The sequence below is a fragment of the Miscanthus floridulus genome, chromosome 14, assembly GCF_019320115.1.
Source record: "Miscanthus floridulus cultivar M001 chromosome 14, ASM1932011v1, whole genome shotgun sequence".
Lineage (NCBI taxonomy): Eukaryota > Viridiplantae > Streptophyta > Magnoliopsida > Poales > Poaceae > Miscanthus > Miscanthus floridulus.
Window position 1 is genome coordinate 69,531,423 of NC_089593.1, and position 19,858 is coordinate 69,551,280.

Here is a 19,858-nt window from a genome sequence, read left to right on the forward strand (position 1 = left end):
TTTTTTTTAAAAAAAATCTTTGCCGAGTGCCCCTGGCCGACGCTCGACAAAGTTTGATTTTTTTTTAAAAAAAAATCTTTGCCGAGTGAGCTTTGGCTAGCACTCAGCAAAGTTTGATTTTTTTTTTTAAAAAAATTCTTTGCCGAGTGCCCTCTGTCTGGCACTCGCAAAGTTTGAATTCTGTCTGGCACTCGGCAAAGTTTGATTTTTTTTAAAAAAAAATCTTTGCCGAGTGCTATGGTCATGACACTCGGCAAAGCTGGAAAAACGGTTTACCGAGCGCCCATTTTTCCAGCTTTGCCGAGTGCTGTGACCATGGCACTCGGCAACGGGGTCCTTTGCCGAGTGCAACACTCGGCAAAGTGACCCAAAACATCAATTTTTTTTTATTTTTTTTACATTCCATCACGACAAATAAATTCATACAAACATATATCACATATATATATCTCATTCATCACATATATATCTCATCCATCCACACATCCATCCGCACATATCACATCCATCACAATATATATCACATATATAATAATAAGTGCTCAAGTCCATCCAAATAAATCCACAAGTCTATCAAAGTCCATAAGTGCATCACAAGTATATCACAAGTTCATCATCAAATGAACAACAAATGAAAAAATACAACGTGCACTCATCTCGGCCACTGCGATTGTAGTGAAGGCCCAGCTTCATCATTCGGAGGTGCATGAGGTGGATTATTCGAACCACGGTCAGATGGAGACTGCACAAAGGAGAAAAGATTACATGTGAGACAAGATTATTTGGATAGCTAATCTAGGAACAGCCTACTGCATAATCCTAGATCTTGCTAACAGAAAGAGGTGAAGAAGCTATTTTGACAGATATAGCACATGGCCAAGAGGCAGTAAAAAATATTTAACAGTCTCTAGCAGAAGGTCCCCATATCTAAGTATCTAAATACTGACAGTGCACTATTATTATTGAGTTGTAAATTCTTTGCTCATTCTTCTATATTGAATAGTCTAGAAGGAAAACAAGGCATGAACTAATTCCCATGCAGCACAACTAATATAAGGAAATATTGCAAGAAACAGCCACCACAAACTTAACTGTAAGTCATCATCATAGGCATCTACGATGGAAGAGTACATCAGAGAAGCACGCCCTGCAAATATTAAGAGTAAAAGTTTGGTGAGTCTATGCAGCAGCATCAGTGAAATAACCTCCAAAGTTTCTGTATAACACATGGCTTTCCTATGAGACAAATACCATAGATTAAATGAGGCAAAGTCAGTTATAACACCAAGTATCACAGTTCAAAGAGGAACAATGAAATTCAGTTTCAAGGACAATAATATAGATATAGCTCTAGCAACTTATACAATACAGTGACTTGTAGATATGGTAGTATGGGCTCAAGTTCATTCTGAATAGATTAAAATCATGAGCAGAACCATATTTGTTAATGTGGAAGGAGGGCTGCAAAAATTAGCGCCAAGCTGTATTGAAATAGACCATACACCATATATATGCTATAAGGAGTCAAGGGACATAAAAAAGCCTCTTATTTCAGAATACAATTATTATCTATTTTAAGGTTGTCAAGATGGAAATCCATAACAATTGTAGATAGACTTATTTGAAAGAAGACAGAAGCATATTGAGAGCCTAGGTAGTCCAGTACACTATCATGCATCCACAATTGTTACTTATAGTAGGCATCTTCACCACAGAACTCACCACTACTAATATTATTAGAAAAGAGCTGAATCTGCTACTACCTGTATAGAAAATAATTGTAGTCTCTGTCAGATGCAAAAGAAAAACTAATCTTCCTCAGGGCAATAATTAAAATCAGATGACAATATGAAAAAGTATAATAGAGCAAACACAAAAAGGATTGTAGGTAAGCTTACATCTAAGAGCAAAAATCCTTGCAGCCCCCCTATGGATCACAAGCGGAGGAACTGCATTAGCTCTCCCTCCTTGCCTGTACTTCCGTGTAACACATGCTTTTGTATGAAATGTGTAAGCCTGATGCAAGGGGATGGGAAACAAATTCATCTGTAATTCATTAGCAATTAGCTGACCGCATACTTTTAGTTGGAAATATGAACAGTTGGTACTAGAAGTAGCAGGTGCAAATCAAAATAGTTTTTGGCTCCTGCACTCCGAGGCTCTCATCAATGAACTCTAAATGGAAATATTTTTCATTTCTGCATGTGGAGCATTCATTTTACTAGGCACCAACATGTGAAATATGTACTATCAGGTTGTCAATAAAAAAAATCCACTGCTTGTGATCACAATAACATGTGAAATCAAGAAGACACTTGTGCAGTCACTCCAGGAAGATGACAGCAGTGATGTAAGTCTGCCATTTAGGCTTTTTCTTACTGTTAACTAAATAACCCAGAAACGACTAGCATTTCAATTCTTCCCTTGTTTATATTTGTAGCTGAATTGAGAGTGATTTATCTTTTTAAATAACAATTTATATTTGTCAGACGGTATCCCCCACCACACACTGCACATATTTCATTAACAATTGCAGCACTGACGATTTGGCTGCCACGAGAGCGAATGGAAGATCTAACAATCCAAAGGATGTAGTTACGTTTTACTGCTTTTGAACTAATATAGATCTAGTCCAACTCCAGTGGCAAATCATCGGGCAGAATAAAAGAGGAGTGGGAATTGGACTTATGGATGCGAAAAGTCGTGGAGGATATAGTGGTGGAACGCGTCGATGCCTAGGTTGCTGCTGCCTCCTCGCTGTGACCCGCCGTCGTGTCCTTGCCGTGACCAGCCGCCTCCTCGTCCACTGCCTCTGCCGCCAGATCTGCGAGAGGGAGAGAGTGTGAAGGAGATTTTGAGATAGAGGGAGAGAGTGTGCAGCGTTGGGTAGAGGCGGTCGAGGGTGCTGTGGGACAAGCTGAGTTTACCGGCTGTGCTGACCTGGAGACGGCGTCTTGGCAAGATTTGAGGTCGGCGACGCGGATAGGCCAAGCTGACGTCGCCGGTCGACCTGTGGTCGCCGCTGGGAGGGGCCAAGATGAGGTCACCAGCAGCTGCTTGCAGGACCGGCGGCAGCGTCGCTTTTTTTTTCTTTGATGAAAGAGCGTCCGGCGGCGGTGAAGTGTGCGCTAGGGTGGGGAATTGGATGGGCCGTTTGCCGAGTGCTCCGATCTGGCACTCGACAGAGGAGGCCGGTTTGCCGAGTGTCAGATCGGGCCACTCGGCAAACGTGTTTTCTTTTTTTTTTAATCTAAACCCTAAATCGTACTGTATCATTTTTTTTTAAAAAAAATACCACTTTACCGAGTGTCGGACGGAGAGACACTCGGCAAACATTTTTAAAAAATTTTTGGCATGCTCAAAGGGAACACTTTGCCGAGTGTCAAAAGATGACACTCGGCAAACCAATTTTTTCTTGTATTTTGACCTTCAAACTTTTTCTATAGTCCTCTTACAGTACTTGGTACTCCATGTCGAAATTTGGTACATTTTCCGAACTGTTTGCTATATTTAGTTAATTTATTTCATTTAATTGAATTTTTTTGGAAAATGCAAATTTGAACTGCACGTGCATCGAATAATGGAATTTAATGATTCAAAAAATGATATTCATGGTATTGAGTGTAGTGTGAGGCCGTATCCAGGAACAGGCCCGAAATTTCGAACATCTTATTCACGAAACATGACCACGAACTTGCGGACGAATTATTTTTAAATTCTATAAAATGCAAATGAAGTCCAAAAATCATGAAACTTGTCGAGATGTCATGATATCGTATGTGGAGAATGTGATAAAAATTTGAGAAGGTTTGGTGCACGTTATCATGTACGATGCTTACAAACCAGGACATCTCCACATGTGATATCTGATAGCACATGTAGAGATGTCCTGGTTTATAAGCATCGTACGTGACAACGTGCACGAAAATCTTCTAAAATTTTTATCATAGCCTCCACATACGATAGCACGACATCTCAACAAGTTTCATGATTTTCGGATTTCGTTTGCTTTTTATAGAATTTTAAAACACTTCGTACGCAAGTTCACGGTCATGTTTCGTGATCAAGATGTCCGAAATTTTGGGTCCGTTCCTGTATACGGCCTCACACTACACTCACTAACATGACTATCAATTTTTAAATCATTAAATTCCATTATTCGTACCACGTGCAGCTCAAATTTATATTTTTCGAAAAAATTCAAGTAAACGAAATAAAGTAACTAAATATATCAAAAAGCCACAAAAAATTCCCAAATTCTAATTAGGAGTTCCTGGTACTTTACAAGGGCTACACAAAAAAATTTGGAGGCCAAAAACAAAAAAAAATAAAAAAACTTTGCCGAGTGCCGGGGCATGGCACTCGGCAAAGGGGGTCTTTGCCGAGTGCCAAGAATAAGGCGCTCGGCAGAGAGGTTTTTGAATTTTTTTAGAAATTTCCTCTTTGCACACTCGACAAAGACATTTAAAAAAAATTAAATCTTTGCCGAGTGCCGTGTCAGGGGCACTCGGCAAAGTATTTTTCAAAAAAAAACTTTGCCGAGTGTCAGATCTGGGGCACTCGGCAAAGACATTTAAAAAAAATTAAATCTTTGCCGAGTGCCATGTCAGAGGCACTCGGCAAAGTATTTTTAAAAAAAACTTTGCCGAGTGTCTAACAGCAGGCACTTGGCAAAGAAGGACGTGGCCGAACACCGTTACGCGGGGCAGCCTATGCCGAGTGCCGCGCTTTTGCCGAGAGCCTAACACTCGGCAAAGAAGTCCTTTGCCGAGTGCCCGGCACTCGACAAAGAACTCTTTGCCGAGTGCGGCACTCGCCAAAGAAGGTTTTTACCGAGTGCCCGATTTTTGACACTCGGCAAAGGCTCTGTTTCCAGTAGTGACTCCATGTACCACATGCAATAGAACCCGCAGTCATTGGATCCAAGCTTTTGCTTATGTATACCATCTAACATCTCACATCTGTAGTTGCCGAATTTGGGGATCCCTGAGTCAGGCCTTGCAACCTGCATTGCTTCATTAAGCCTTTTCACCGTTATCTTGCACCACTGGCCTTTAGAATTTCTATACTGAACCTGTCCTTTGTGTGTTTCTTTCCACCCATCCCCAATCAAATTCCAAGGATTGGGATCAAGTATGTCAACCCTACGATATGATGCTTGAAGTTGACCACGTACACTGAGAAGTGGCCATTCCTCAGGAAAGGCACCACGATCTGCAAAAGGTGCATGGTACCCCAACATTAGAAAAAATGATGTAAGTTACCCCAATTAGCATTTCAAATAAAAATAACCCTTTTCTCGGAGGGACAGTACAATACTGACCTCTCTGACACCTTTTAGAAGATGTCGTTCTGGGAGGAACCTGTCTAGGGTGCCGATCAATATTGTTTGCCGATATTCGACCACTTCGCCTCCATACGCATTGCCTTCTTGGTAGATATCCCTCTACAGGTGGCATATGAAGCTGTGTCAGCATACATAAAAACAACATATATCATATGGTCAACCATCTAGAACACACATATGTTATCCTGAGTATGCTATGAAACAGACTACTAGCTAGCTATGAACCATGACCTCTCTTCTAGTCTAGAGGATTAGTGCACCAGGATCTTGACAGCCACAGCAGAATCAGTGCACAGAACAGTGTATAAAATTCTGAACCAACAATGTATAGAATTGTGTAATCGGTGGATAACTGTTGCAACAATGTATGTAAAATGTGTTGTGACAATGTATAGATGTCTGCTCTCACAATGTACAGAATTGCCGAATTTATACTCACCATCACATTGATGTCTAGGTAGATCCGTTCGTACTCTTTTCTCAGTAGACCGTTGTTGGGTTCACCTTTCATCAAACAGTGAACATAGTATTGTATCTAGGAATCAGCAACCCCTTTACTGGGGGCAAAGTATTCGCGAACTTCACCTGCTCTGGAATTGTCATCACCGAATCGGCAAATGACAGAACTGCACAGTAACCACAATAATTATGCAATCATACTAAAATATTTTATGCATATGGAATCACAGTACACACTGCAAAAAGGAGAGTGCTAACACTGATAGAAACATGTGAAAAAGGCATGTCATAGTAACCAATGCATAGAGACCAAACAGTTAGATGTGTTGAAACCCATAACAAGGAATCCTAGTCTACAAAAAAGTCAAGTTGCAGGAGAGTAGGAAGTCACATAACGTGTACCATATGTATTCATACGAAATGTTATATGCATATAAAGTCACAGAGTACAGAACAAATAAAGTAGAGTGGTAATTCTGAAAGAAGCATGCAAGCTTGGTACAGTAAACTGATGCATAGAGACTAGCAAGTTGATATGTTGGAACCCATGGTAAGGAATCTTACTCTTTGAAAGTCAAGTCGCTGGATAGCAGCAGGTCTAACAAAGCACTGGCTCTCTCATAACAGTTCTCTATTAATCGTTGGGTAGTTTGACATTGTGATGGGGTCCAATGGGCCTTTGCGGAATATAATCTGCTTTGGAGGCAGGAGTATGATCAAATGATGGGCCCTGGCCATTTACGAAAACATGTAAGTGTTTGACAAATTGCAGAAAGCAGCCCCTTGTTATGCATTCATAAAAAAGAAAACAGTTGCATAGAAAATATCAGACTGATGTGCTAAAACCGTATGGTCAGCAGTATAGGAACATAGAAACAAGATACTACAGTGACATTAAAAAATGCCCTTGGACACCAGCAATAATTAGGCATTGGTATGTAGCACCAAAAGATAGAAACAAGATACTGTTGAGATAAACAAGCTATGTGCTATGAGTACATTTGGAGCTTTAAAAATTGTTTTGATGCAGAGGAAATATGAATAGAGACTGAGTCAAAAGTGCATAAAAATCAAGGGATGGGGGTGTGGATGCATAGGTTGCACGCGATGAGCGAGGTATGAACGTCATACCTGATATTGTGGCGTATTATCAAAAACGGAGGACCATTTTGAGGCAAATCATGGATGTCATCTACATCGCTATAATTAAATATGAGTTACCTCATTCAACGCTTCTGTCACCCGTGGGTTCACATTGAACAAGCCACCATTGCCGTCCCCGTCGCCTTCTTTGCCCTGGTGTGGCAAATTTACGCGCACATCTGCACTCTCATCATTGCGTAGGTCTAGAAATCGGGAAGCTGGTGGAGAAAATAAAGGACAAATCAATTTTACATAGGGAACATATAGTGAACAGGGGAAAGGGTACATTTTAGACTGATGCATAAAAACAAGTCAGAATGTGCATATAAATTGTCAGATGGGGCTGCAATAATACTTATGTACGCCCCAACGAAATTACAGGGAAAAGGAAGCGGCCAAAAGGGTCGCTTCCTTAAAACAAACGGGAGCGGCCAAGAACTGGCTGCTTCCTTACAGCATATGTGAACTAATCATAGCAATCGGATGCGACAATAACGGATAGAAAGACTAATCATAGTAAATGTAACTAAATAGGAGTGTTGCTAATCAAGGTAGTAAAGCCTGTTTGTTGTCTTCACTCTTACGTGAGCCATCTTGATTCTCTGGATCGTCTTCCAGCTCATTGCCCAGCTTCTGCTTCTTTGCTTCTTGTTGTTGAAACAAGTACTCATTCATGTTCTCAATCTGACTGTCAGAGAACTGTGATTCATTAGGGAGCGTGCTGAATCCAGTGGAAGAGAGCTGCGACGTATCTGTACATGAAAACAGGGAGGTTATATTGCATATAGACCTGATCACAGATGTATAATAAGATATGAAAACAAGGAAGAAAAAAGGTTCTAGGCCTATACCAGCTTGAGTGCCCTCTTCTTTCTGGTCATCGTGCATTTCTGCGCTCTTTGTATGGGTACTGGGATGTCCATGGTCAATGGAGTGGCCCTAGCCAAGGTTTTGGTCTAGTTCATGTAAGCAAAAGTAGGACTCGTTAGTGAATGAAGGATGTAAACATGTATGAAACAAAGCTGCATGCTATATGCATATGAACCTACCCATAGATGCATAGTAATAATTTATAAAACAAGGGCGGACAAGTGATAGGACTATACCAGGTTGTTGGTCATGTTCTTCACGGTCCTTGTCAACTGGTTCTTGGTGTGTGGCGTCACTGGACTGGCCCTGCTGGCCAAGGTTTGGACCTGCTGGAGACGTATGAACAAATATGAAGTACTAGTTATTAAAAAGAGAAGCCTAGTAACAACGGCAGATGTAGTTGCAGGACTTTATGCATATGAACCAACCCAAAGATGCATAGTAATACATAAAACAGTGGCAGAAAAAGTAACAGGGCTATACTAGTTTGTTGGTCATGTTCTTCATGGTCCTCATTAACTGTTTCATGGTGTGTGGCTTCATGGTGTGTGACTTTATGCGTATGGCCCGCATTTGGACCACTAGTAGAGAACAGACCTTTGATCCTCGACCAAAATGGGCTTTAGTCCCGGAATTTTTTGCCCCCGGGACTAGAAATACCTTTAGTCCCGGTTGGAGGCTCCAACCGGGACTAAAGGTCCCTGCCCAACGGCTACTGCGCCAGACAGAGGTGGCAGGGACCTTTAGTCCCGGTTGGAGCCACCAACTGGGACTAAAGGTATACTTTTACTCCCGGTTGGTGGCTCCAACCGGGAGTAAAGGTCTACTCCCGGGCCGTGGCTGCGCCCGGGGTTGGAAAGTTACCTTTAGTCCCGGTTGGATCCATCAACCGGGACTAAATGTTCTCCCTTTATAAATCGGCCATCTCCTCCTTCCTCCCGGCCCCGAGCCCGAGCTCAGCACATTTTGAAGCTCACTGCAGTAGTGTTCTTGCTTCCTCCCTCCCTCCATTGTTCCTCCATCCATTCTTCGATTCCTCCGTCGATTTCTTCGATTCCTCCGTCGATTCTTCAGTTGTAAAGGTTACCAATCTCATACTCTCATTTTTTACCATTATCTTATGCCGTTTTGTTCACTATATATATTTATGGTTCTTTATTGTGGTTTTTTTCATTTGTAAGCAATTTGAGCTCAAAATCACTTCAAGCTTGTATATTTACATGAAAGAAGGTTAAAGTATATATAAATATAAAGTTAGAAAATAGTTAGAAAATTATAGCAAATCCTTACTAGTTGAACTTGCGGACCGTGTTCAGGTCGGCGAGGATGTTCTCTACCGAGCGGTAACGGACGTCAAGGAGGAGCTTTGATTCTACGAGGGAGAGCGACAACGGTCGTGGAAGACCGTGTTCCCTTCCTCGTAGAATCGGAGCTCTTCCTTGACCAAGTACGGTGTCGTTCGGTGGAGAAATGCTCGCCGAGCTGATCATGTAAACAAGGTCAACTAGTACGGATGGTTATTTATTCACATGTCCCGATATCGTCGCAGTAGTCTGTCAATCACCGTACCTAAACGTAGTATATATAAATATAAAGTTAGAAAATAGTTAGAAAATTATAGCAAATCCTTACTAGTTGAACTTGCGGACCGTGTTCAGGTCGGCGAGGATGTTCTCTGCCGAGCGGTAACGGACGTCAAGGAGGAGCTTTGATTCTACGAGGGAGAGCGACAACGGTCATGGAAGACCGTGTTCCCTTCCTCGTAGAATTGGAGCTCTTCCTTGACCAAGTACGGTGCCATCCGGTGGAGACATGCTCGCCGAGCTGATCACGTAAGCAAGGTCAACTAGTACGGATGGTTATTTATTCACATGTCCCGATATCGTCGCTGTAGTCTGTCAATCACCGTACCTAAACGTAGTAGTCTGTTATGTGTGTACATTCCCATTCTTCTGTTAATTTGCGGAAATATCATATGAATTACTTACCTGCCGCAGTAAAAGACGAGAACACAATGACCATTAAAAATATCATTGTTTAGAGATCTAGATAATTTTATAGTTTGTTAATTTTATTTGTTTATAAAAGGAGAAATTTATAGTGTATTAAAAAATGAGTATAGAGAGTAGATGGCAACTGCTTCCGGGTCCTCGGCCTCTCATGGGTTTCCAAAGCGACTTAGGCCGAGCCTTCCTCTCATTCCATGCGGCAAGTGTCGTGATGAGACGAAGATTGTGATGGAGTACCGAGTGAAGAAGGAGGGTCCCAACAAGGATCGTATCTTCTACGAGTATCCGGATCGCAATGTGAGTTATTTTATCGTATTTAATGATTATGGTTAGTTTATACCTATTTTTATGATGGTTGTGATTAAAGTTCTAATTTTTTGTTTTAATTTCAGTGGGATGGCAGCAGTGTTTTCCTAAACGCTAAACGGTAAACAGTCGGTCACCTACCGTTTAGCCATTATTCGGGCAAAATGTCCCATTAAACGGGCTAAACGGCCAATTAAACGGGGTAAACGGGTGATTAAACGGAAACGGCGCACCACCGTGTAGCGTTTACACGGTGTTTAAACGGGCTAAACGACCGTTTAGGCGAACAGTGGATGGCAATGGACGATGTTCAGGCTTCTACTGAGAGGAAGAGTATGTTGAACTCGTGCAAAAATATCTTGCACAACAGGCAAATACGGCGGCTAATGAGGCAGTGATCCAGCCGAAGAAGCCCAAAGATGTTGCACAATCGGGGGATCTGTCTGTTTTAGTTGAGATTGGTCGCGAAATCCTTGTGCTCCTGAAATGTATTTTAGCTTTAGTTCTTTTAGTGGTAGTTGGGATTGTCTACATTGTAGCGATGCTTTCATAAATTTGTATCTTTTGTGGTGGCACGCATGTTGTATAAATAATTAATTATGATCTAGGTTTTAATATGATATTTATGTCATGTAATGCAGATGAGCCGTTATTGGATGTATAATGCTGATCGCCGCTCCCAAGAGTTCATTGACGGCGTGCATTCTTTGTTACGTGCGGCCGAGGCAAACAAACACGACGGTTTCATGTGCTGCCCATGTGCCATATGTAAGAATACGGTGGAATATCCTTGCTCAAGGACTCTTCATTCACACTTGTTCAAGTCGGGTTTCATGCCAAACTATAATTGTTGGGCAAAGCACGGAGAAACCGGTGTTGTAATGGAAGAAGGTGAAGAAGAACAATGGGACGACAATGATATTATTCCTGATGGTGCGTGCTTCAATGATACTGCAATGGGAGAAGCTAAAGAAGAGGTAGCCGCAGAAGATGAGCCGGCTGATGATCTTTGTCAGGTCATTCGTGATGCACAAAGAGAATGTGAAAGTGAAAAGGAGAAGATCAAGTTCGAGCGGATGCTAGAAGATCACAAGAAATTGTTGTACCCAACTTGTGATGCAGGGCAGAAAAAATTGGGAACCACACTAGAATTGCTGCAATGGAAGGCAAAGAATGGTGTATCTGACAAGGGATTTGGAGAGTTACTAAAAATCCAAAAGAAGATGCTTCCGAAGTACAATGAATTGCCCGCCACTACCTACGAAGCAAAACAAGTTGTCTGTCCTATGGGGCTAGAAATAGAGAAGATACATGCATGTCCTAATGACTGCATCCTATACCGTGGCAAAGAGTACGAGAAATTGGATGCATGCCCGGTATGCCATGCGTCGCGGTATAAGATCAGGCGAGATGACCCTGGTGATGTTGAGGGCGAACGTCCGCGTAAGAAAATCCCTGCCAAGGTTATGTGGTATGCTTCTATAATACCATGCTTGAAACGTCTGTTCAGAAACAAAGAACATGCAAAATTGTTACGATGGCACAAAGAAGACCGTAAGGTAGACAATATGTTGAGACACCCTTCTGATGGGTCCCAGTGGAGAGCAATCGACAGAGAATTCCCGGAGTTTGCAAATGACGCAAGAAACTTAAGGTTTGCTTTAAGTACAGATGATATCAATCCTTTTGGAGAGCAGAACAGTAGTCATAGCACTTGGCCTGTTACTCTAAGTATCTACAACATTCCTCCTTGGTTATGCATGAAGCGGAAGTTCATTATGATGCCTGTGCTCATCCAAGGCCCGAAGCAACCTGGCAATGACATCGATGTGTACCTAAGACCACTTATTGACAAACTTCTCATTTTGTGGAATAAAGAAGGTGTATGTGTGTGGGATGAGTACAAACAGGAACACTTTGATCTGCGAGCATTGTTGTTCGTAACAATCAATGATTGGCCTGCTCTAAGTAATCTTTCAGGACAGTCAAACAAGGGATATAATGCATGCACACACTGCTTCGGTGATATTAGAGGTGTATTCTTGAAAAAATGTCGAAAGGTTGTGTACCTTGGCCATCGTCGATTTCTTCCTGCAAATCACCCCGTAAGAAAGAAAGGTAAGCATTTTAAAGGGAAGGCAGACCACCTGACCAAGCCTCGCAACCGAACCGGTGAGGATGTACTCGATATGGTCAATGATGTGAAAGTCGTCTTTGGAAAAGGACATGGAAGCCAACCTATTCCGAAAGACGCTAACGGTCACGCACCCATGTGGAAGAAAAGTCCATATTTTGGGACCTACCCTATTGGCAAGTCCTGGAGGTCCGTAGCTCGATCGACGTGATGCACCTGACGAAGAATCTTTGTGTGAACCTGCTAGGCTTTATGGGTGTGTATGGAAAGCCTAAGGACACATTTGAAGCACGACAGGACCTGCGTTGTTTGAGAGAAAGAGACAACCTGCATCCAGAGAAGACAGATGATGGACGCCATTACTTACGTCCTGCTAGCTACACTCTAAGCAAAGAGGAGAAGGAAATCATGTTTGAATGCTTAAACAACATCAAGGTACCATCTGGATTCTCCTCGAATATAAAGGGTATTATAAATGTGCCAGAGAAGAAATTCTGTAACTTAAAGTCCCATGACTATCACGTTCTCATGACGCAATTACTTCCAGTTGCATTAAGAGGAATTCTACCTCCAAATGTACGTCTAGCCACCGTAAAGCTATGTGCATTCCTCAATGCAATTTCTCAGAAGGCAATTGATCCAACTGATCTAGCTAAACTACAGAATGATATGGTTCAATGTCTCGTCAGCTTTGAGTTAGTGTTCCCTCCTTCCTTCTTTGATATTATGACACACCTCCTAGTTCACCTAGTCAAGGAGATTTTCACTCTCGGTCCTGTGTTCCTACACAACATGTTCCCCTTAGAGAGATTCATGGGAGTCCTGAAGAAATATGTTCACAACCGTGCTCGCCCAGAAGGAAGCATCGCCAAGGGCTATGGAACAGAAGAGGTCATTGAGTTATGTGTTGACTTTATTCTCAACCTTGACTCGATTGGTGTTCCTGAATCGAGACATGAGGGGAGACTAAGCGGAAAGGGGACACTAGGGAGGAAAACATATATTGGTACGGATGATGATTATTTCAATAAAGCGCACTACACAGTTCTACAGAACTCCTCTTTGGTAGATCCGTATATTGAGACACACAAGGATCTCTTACGATCCGAGTTTCCAGGGAAGACTGAAGCTTGGATTACGCATAAGCACATGGAAACTTTCGGCGGTTGGTTGCGAAAAAAATGTCAAGGTGATGAGAGCATCCATGAGCAACTGTATTTATTGGCTATGCAACCATCATGGCATATCGTCACATACAAAGGGTACGAGATAAATGGGAACATATTCTACACAGTAGCCCAAGATAAAAGGAGTACCAACCAAAACAGTGGTGTCCGCATAGATGCCACAGACCCGAATGGGAATAAGCAGACATATTATGGACGCATAGATAAAATATGGGAACTAGAATATGCACCTACTTTGAAGATCCCATTGTTCAAGTGCCAATGGGTCAAGGTGACCGGAGGCGGGGTAACAGTAGACAACGAGTATGGAATGACAACAGTAGACCTTAGTAATATTGGGTACAAAGACGAACCATTCGTCCTTGCCAAGGATATGAATCAGGTGTTCTATGTCAATGATATGTCTACCAAACCAAAAAGAGGGAAAAACGATAATGACTCAACCAAAGAGCCAAAGCGCCACATAGTTCTTTCAGGGAAAAGAGTCATCGTGGGAATTGAGGACAAGTCGGACATGTCAGAAGAATATGAAAAGGATGACCGAATTCCGCCCTTCAAAGTGAACAAAGACCCTAGCATCTTGGTAAATGATGAGGACACTCCATGGTTACGAAGCGATCATAACCAAGGGACATACGTAAAGAAGAAGTTCACTGCTGTGCCCACTTGATGATATAGTGATTTAATATAGTGTGTGTTTGAGATATTATGTAATAATTGTGAATTCAGATGTTTATTATGTCATGTTTCAAATTAAATCAATGTTTGATTTGGTGGGATTTCTCTCTCAAAAAGGTAAATTAGGATACTGAGTGATGAAAAATTAAAATATTAACGTTAAAATGATGTGAAAACAAATTTCCTGTCCAAAACCAATAATTTTAATAATTTTAATTAAACACTACATTTTTGCATTAACGAAATAATAAATATTAGTTACATTATGTTTTATAATTCTAACAAAAAATAAAAAAAAGTTAGGTTATCGATTTTTCCTATGTGCAATAAACAAAAATAAAATTCATATTTTTAACAAAATAATTTTATGCCTTTTATTTAATTTACTATGTATTTAATAAAAACTATTGCATTTCTATTGTATTTAACAAGACTATTGCTTAAAACAGGCGGGAAACGAAACTGCAGGCCACCTTTACTCCTGGGTGGGAAGCCCACCCGGGAGTAAAGGTGGGCTGCAGTTTCGTGGCCCGCCAAAAAAAAGCCTTTACTCCCGGTGCGTGTTACCAACCGGGAGTAAAGGTATACCTTTACTCCCGGTTGGTAACACGCACCGGGAGTAAAGGCACCTTTACTCCTGGTTGGTAATACGCACCGGGAGTAAAGGGTTTTTACTCCCGGTTCGTGGCTGGCACCGGGAGTAATTCTCTCTGCTATATAACCTCCAGCGCCTGGCAGATCGATCCGCTCGTCTTCTTCCTCGTCGAACACCGCCGCCCTCTTCTTCCTCGCGCCGCGTCCGTTCGCCTTCCGTGACACCGGCGCCGCCGTCTTCTTCCTCGTGCGGCCTCCACCGCGCGCGCCCGTGCCCCTCCTCTGCGCTTGCCCGTGGCCCTCCACCGCGCCCTCCTCCGCGCCCGAGGCCCTCCACCGCGCGTTGCCCCACCGCGCCGGCCCGAGGCCCTCCAGTACACTGCCGAGCTTGATCGAGGTGATATATTCGTCGATCTCTTTGTACATTCGTCCGAGCCCTCCACTGCCGAGTTATAGATCACGTCGAAAACTACAACTTTGGTGTAAGCCATGTCAACGGTCGAGGTCGATTGAAAATTCCAAATTTTGAATCACAAAATCTAGAAACTAAAAATGAATATTTGGAACTCTAAATGATTTTAAATAAAAACATATCTTAAGGCAAGTTTTGAATATTTGGATATTATATGGATAAATTAGCAAGTTTAATTAGAGTGTCAAAAACTGCATTTTATGGTACAAAAATACATTTTAAGATCACTGGGACCTGAACTCATGACAAGTATAATTAAGGATCACCAATGAAATTACTTTAGAAATTAATTAGATCGATGTAAATCCATGGCTTGTATAATAAACACGCTATATATTATTTGGAAACAACGCTACGAACCATCCGCTAATGATCCAGCCCATCAACCGCCATATATTCATCACTATATGATATGCCATTATTTCAAGATGCAGTTTTAATAGAAGAATTTTTTCTATCTTCATAGATCAATGTTTGTTAACGAAATTTTATCCAAATATATTCATGTAGGGTCTTTTTTTTGAAGGATTTGTTGTAGGATATATAATGGTCAAATAGGAACTCAATTTTGATACCCAGTTTGTAAACTAAGCGTTTTTTAGTTTATCAAAAATATCACATGTGATGATGTTAGCAGTTTTTGTTGGACTTGCATGCATGGCTACAGACAAATGAAGGAAAACTTCAATGTTTCTTCATTTGTGAACTTTGAATATACAGATATAATATATTAATGTTGCTAAAGTAATATGAGCATTACATATTTTTTTCCGGGAAGACTATCTTCAAACTTTATATCATAGCATCAGAGATCGCCTGTAGAAGAAGAAAATAAATTCTTATCATTTCGGAAATAGTAATGGTTATATGAGCAATAAGACACATATACTTACATTTCATAATGACTTATACTTACATTATTAACATAGAATTTTCTCATATGATGAATGACTACATGGTTCACATGGTACATAGGATCACAACATCACGCACCGACACTGCCCCGGCCCGCCTCACGTCGTCGTCGTTGTCAGCACACCAGCCCGCCTCACGTCATCGTCGTCAGCACACCGGCCACCGCGCCGACACGTATATATACGTCATTTGTATTCATATGCATTTCGTCCATGCGTTTCTATGTATACGGCGGAGCACCGCCGCCCTCGTTCACCCATGTGTACAGACATATATACGGCGGAGTGGAGCACCGCCACTCTTGTCACACCGCCCTTTCTCGTGCCCTAATTCGCCCTAGTACTGACGTAGTTCGTCCTAGTGTGGCGAATTACGTCCGTGATCGAGGGGCAAGATTTAATAATGCATATTGTTTGTAGATTTACGCATGTAATAAGCAAAGATTTGACGTACTATATATTGGTTTTGTTTTTTGAAGCTAGATGGCCGACCCGAGAAATATGGATGAGGAGGAGTTGATGATGAATTTGATCAACACTGGCACTCAAGTTGCCGACGATGATGGTGCTAAAAATAACGTGCAAGAGGATGTAGATGACGGGAGTCAGTACTTAGCTCTTGAACAAAATGAGCAACAACATATTGGCCAAGTATATATTTTTTATTATTAGCTATATATATATATTATCATATGTCTTATGTGTGCTCATGACATTAAAAATAATGTTTATGTTTTGTAGCCCTCTGGATCGACATCAACAACTACAACGAAGAGTAAAAATGTTCGAGGTCCCAAAAAGCCATTGGAGGGTCGCTTCATCATCTCGGAGTTCAATGTGGACACAGGAGAACCGGGGGGCCGAATAAAATGAAATTTGTGCACCACTGTGGTTACCTTGTACGGGACCGGCTCCCGATTAGTACCCGTGAATGGAAGAAGAAGACCAATGCTCCTCATATCAGTTTTGTCTCCGATCGTGACAAGGCGTTAATTTGGAATGATGTCTTGGTACATTTCACGCTCCAAACAGATGGTTATGATGATATAATAGATGGTGATGAATTGAAGGAGCGAGTTAGGGATTGGGCAATGAAGAAGATGGCCACCTAGTTTCAGACTTGGAAGAAACACCTATACACGACGTATGTCAAGAAGAACATAGCACCAGATTTTACTGTCCCAGGCCCGATCTCAAAGCAGAGGCCCTATTGGGATGAGTTTGTACAGTACAAGACTTCGGAAGAGGGTGTGAGTCGGGTGATAAAGAACCAACGTAATGCCCAACAGAAGACATACCACCATACCTTGGGATCAGGTGGCTACCCGACTGCCATTAAGAAGTGGAACAAAATGGAAGCAGACCTTCTTGCCAAGGGTATCAGACCAGAATCACTCGAGTGGGGAGAACGTGCAAAGAATTGGTTTTTCGCTCATGGGGGAACACTAGACTAGGAGACAGGGAAGTGCGTTTATGGCGCAAGACTGCAAGAAGCAGCAGAAAGATTGTTTTATGCTCAGAGAGCTACTGCTAGTGGTGCGTTTAGGCCCAATAGAGAGAAGGATGAGCTGACATACGCCATCGGGACTATTGAACATGGTGGCCGAACTAGAGGCAAAGGAAGTGTCTCGTGGGAGCATGGATTCCCTCAGGACAGACCTTCCTACAGAAGTCGCCAGAGAAAGAAGGAAGAAGAGGCACAGCGGCTCTAGAGGTTGGAGGAAGCGGTGCGTGAAGCACAGGAGCGGGAAAAAAAACCTTGAAGCGAGAATGCAAGAGGAAATCAAAAGGCAAGTGCAAATAGCAGTGAGTGCAAGCAAGCAGGCATCAGAGCCAGGAATCAACATTAGCCAATCTGTTCAGTTGAAAAGCAGCTGCGCTTCCACGGAGATACCAAATCAAGGGGACACAGGACTGCGCTTCCCTGTGGATGACGTCACTGAACCTTGTACAACGTGTGAGCTACACATTCCGAAGGAGAATTCCACAATCAAGGTGGCTATCGGTCTTGTTAATCCTATCGACCGAACCAAGACACCTAGGATTCATGGGAATATAATCCAAGAAGGATATGCTACCATCTCGGTAGATAAAGCTGAAAAAGGTTTTAGTGATTTGCCTCTTGACATTCCTGGAGGTGATGGCGAGAAGACTCTAGGAGAAGCGGAGAAGACATTCATTCTATGGCGCAAGCGCTACATCATCATTCTAGGGATGTCGGCTCCACCTCCTCCTGAACTACCTCACCATAGGTACGTGCAGATGAAAACACTGCATCATTAATTTGTATTGGCTTAAATAATTAACAATCTGCTCATAATAATATGTCATTCCTTTTTTTGTAGCAGATCCTCCCCCAACCTAAATCCAATTGTTCAATCGCCAGATCAACATAGTGCTCTGTACGATGACATTGTGTTGGAAGACGAGGCTGCATCCACACCCTCTCCAAGGAGGTCTCCAACGCCGCAGCCGCCACCTCCAAGGAGGTCTCCAACGCCGCTGCCAACACCTCCAAGGAGGTCTCCAACGCCTCCCCCGCCCCCGCCTACCAAGAAGCCTAGCAAGAGGCCAGCCCCTCAAACAAAGAACCAGTCCCCGCCTGCAAAGAAAGCCACCGTGAAACCAAGGGCTATTCCCAAAATAATATCTGAAGAGAAGGAAGAAGGAACTGATGCATATAAAAAAGACATGTCTAGATTCTATGACAAACTTAAAATGAATCAAGAAGCAAGGAGAAACCCAGAGAAACCGTACTTCTTCGTAGCTCCGGATATTTTAAGAAAAAAGGTGACTTCTTACCAGCAACAACAGCGGGAATCTCGTAAGCCGTCCAAATCAACGTTATCAGACTATGACCGCACTCTCACCAAGTCAATTGAGGCGGCACAGAAAAAGAAGCGGGCAGGGAAAGGAGTTGCCCAACTCGGACAACAAGCGCACCAATCAATCCCCCCGCTAGTTGTTGGTAATGAATATGGTTCGAATTTAGGATTAATGCATCAGGCAAACATACCTCCGGATGTCGATTTGGATCACCTTGGTGAATTTCTTGATGAGACTGGTCTCGACCTTTACCAGATGTTTGGTGATGGAAACATTGAGAGTGCGGCGGAGGTTGATATTTGGAAGAAAAAATTTGTACTAGGCCAGAGTCTATACAACCCTCAAGCCTTATCTGATCTGGGGACGCAAATGTACCTGCTAAACAAGTGGTACATGCAGGCGTCTACCAGTGGAGACTTCTGCGTTGGTGTCAGAATTAGAGACGAACATTGGTTCCGTGGCGATGATGTTATGTATGTTGACTTTGCAGAATTTCATCAACTATGCCACCTGACCTCTCTGGACAAAGTTATCATTAGCTGCTATTGCCTGTAAGTAATAATTCTTTCGATCTATTATTAAACTCATCATATGTGTGTATATGCATATAAATTATCCTAACAAGTACTATATATATGCAGATTTACAATGACAGAGCTCAGAAAGGAAGGCTGCAATGAAATTGGTTTTGTTGATCCCCATATAGTATTCAAAGACCCAATTACTCCAATGACTAATTGGAAGTCTGAGTCAGAGAGTAACCTCATGAACTTCTTAGTGAACCAACGCCACAAGAAGGATATACTCTTTCCCTATAACTTCAAGTGAGTGTTAATCATGTCGATCATACCCTTAATGGCTCATATGTTGATTCTAGTTAATTAATGAGTGTTATGCGTTATATCCTATAAACACATGC

At 42.2% G+C, this 19,858-nt stretch overlaps 1 long non-coding RNA gene across 1 annotated transcript; it reads right to left on the bottom strand.

The window, feature by feature from the left end:
• Positions 1–638: 638 nt before the first annotated feature.
• LOC136504186 (uncharacterized) lies at positions 639–2,030 on the bottom strand. The gene is made up of 4 exons (XR_010770803.1): positions 1,899–2,030; positions 1,723–1,763; positions 1,093–1,147; positions 639–742 (listed from the first exon to the last, which is right to left on the bottom strand). It is a non-coding gene; the product is annotated as an uncharacterized lncRNA (long non-coding RNA).
• Between the last annotated feature and the right edge of the window lie 17,828 nt (positions 2,031–19,858).